Raw genomic sequence first — 2,343 nt, 5'->3', positions numbered from 1 at the left:
ACACAGACATATCAATACTCAATTACTCGTATACTAACAGCAGTTTAGTGGTCAGATATGCATCGTAGTTTAAGGAATAAGCAGTACCAATGGGAAACTTGATTTAAGATCAATCTAGCCTGCAAGTTGTTAAATCAGAATCTGAATAATCCAATTCACAATGCAGAGAAATTGTGCTACCACAAATCCTTAAGGGGAAAATAGAGGAGGTGGTTAGGACCATTTGCAAAATAAAAAATATGAGTCATGTGTCTGCTGCATGGAAGCATTAAAAAAAAAATTCCCTAGGAAGAAAAGAGATCACTTTTTTTATTCCATTATGTCAGTGGCTCTAATAATCCCTCATTTTATGTATCCATTTCTTCCAAATGTTTTAGCACTGAGATGAAGCTCTAGTGACACCCAATGGCTTTCCCAGTTTTGGCATGCAAGAGCAGTCGATCCAAATTTGCATCCGTATTTTAAAATAGGGATTGTTCAAGACAGCATACGAAGGAATTGTGTTTCTTTATGGGGATACTTTCATACACATTCAGAAGACAATAGCCCTACCCCTTTTTCACATGTTACACATGATGGAGCCTGCCTTGCTTTATTTTACCTAGTTGTCATCTGTTTTATTTCTCTGACCAAGAGTGGGCCTTGAGAGGGAATAGGGTGTAAAATCAAACAAAGGTAGCATTACAAGACAGCTTACCCAAGCAAAAAAGCTTCTAAGAATTATGCAATAAGTACAACATGGCCCTACTTTTGATATTTTAATTCATTTTTCATGAACAGTCGGTGTCGAAATCTAGAGTTAGAAAACTTTCCGATATCTCTTTTCTCCAGTTTACTCCCAGCAGATCGCTTTTCCTTTTGTACCCTTTAAATAAATTAATAGTCCATTTGGAGCACATTCTCTATCATTCTTCCTGCTTCCCTCACCCACAGGGCTCAACTGCAGCTGGGTATTCAGTTGGCAAACATCTGCAGAGATAAGCATATTGATGATATTTAACCTTACAGCTCTGCGATTTGTTTTTAAAATAAGCTTGAGGGTCAGGTCTCTCAGCACGGTGCAAAGCAGGCTCTTGAACAGGAAATTGATACTGCCTTCAAACGATTGAGAATGTTACACACACACACACCATATTTACTCGAGTCTAATGTGCACTTCAATTTTCAGATCCTTGAAACAAAAAAAAGTATTTGCTGGCGAATGTACATGTGCCATCGATTCTAATGTGCATCTTAATTTTCGCAATATTATTTGGCCGAAAAAGGTAAAAGTTTGGAACATGAAACTTCATGTTGGGGACACACTTTTTAGACATTTGGTGACACAGTAATTCAGTTCTGCATCATTTGGTGAGACAGTAATTCAGTTTTAATAGCAAATCAGAGGTTGAACTAACCCCTTTCCAGCCCCAGGAGGAGCGCAGGGAGCATTCGTGTGATGCACCTACACACTGCAGGCAACACACTAACGTGTCACAACACACAAGCTTGGGAAACACTGGTGTAGAGTATTATACAGTAAGTGTAAAAATCACCCACCCATGATTTTGTTTTAGCTAAAGGAGTGCCTTCAATTCTAATCCCAGCCACACAGGAGGGGCTACAAATAACAAAATTATTATTCTTCATTTATCATTATCATGAATCCCCAGAACGGCTTCCATCAACGGGTTCTCTCTTTCTTTTAGACCCTGCTTTGACCTGTCCATAAGACTCCCTGCGCCAAAGTAAAACAAAAACCACGCAATGGCCACCACGCCGTTTATCCCCTTCCTTACTCAAGCGAAAAACGCGCGATGCCACGAGGCTGCAGCCCCACCCCCCTTTAAAAAAAATGAATGAATGAAACTCAACGTTTTTTATTTAAAGGAAACTCTTTATATTCCGTCGTTTCCCACGACTGATGTATCTATGGTGAAAACCCTGTACACATAGCATTGCAAGCGAGATGGAGACCCAACACAGCCTTATGCAAAATAAGGATTGCGCGACTCTTCCATTTCTAGCTCTATGTCCCGTTCTTCCTGGACGGGAGCCGATTGCCAGACCCTGACGCGGACTTTCAGTCCACAGAGCCTAGAAAAAGAGGAGCGTCGCTCTTCCGGTTTCTGTTTTGAAAGCTCTTCTATCCCATCCCTTTCCATCTCTATGGTCCCTTTTTTTTCTATCGGCTTCAATCTCAAGAAAACCGGAAGGACGGGTCTAACCTCTTGGAACGTCGTGACAGGAGAGCGGAAGGAGGAGGAGGAGGAGGGCTGCACTATTGAGTTCTAAGGAAAGGTTTGGGCTAGAGCGGCAACGGAGCTTTTACTCTTTCTTCCGGAGCAGCGAGGCGGATCGGGG

The sequence above is a fragment of the Zootoca vivipara genome, chromosome 1 (genome assembly GCF_965207765.1).
Source record: "Zootoca vivipara chromosome 1, rZooViv2.hap1.1, whole genome shotgun sequence".
NCBI classification, from domain to species: domain Eukaryota; kingdom Metazoa; phylum Chordata; class Lepidosauria; order Squamata; family Lacertidae; genus Zootoca; species Zootoca vivipara.
The sequence above is the reverse complement of the archived record's forward strand: the minus strand, read 5'-3'. Positions refer to the sequence as shown.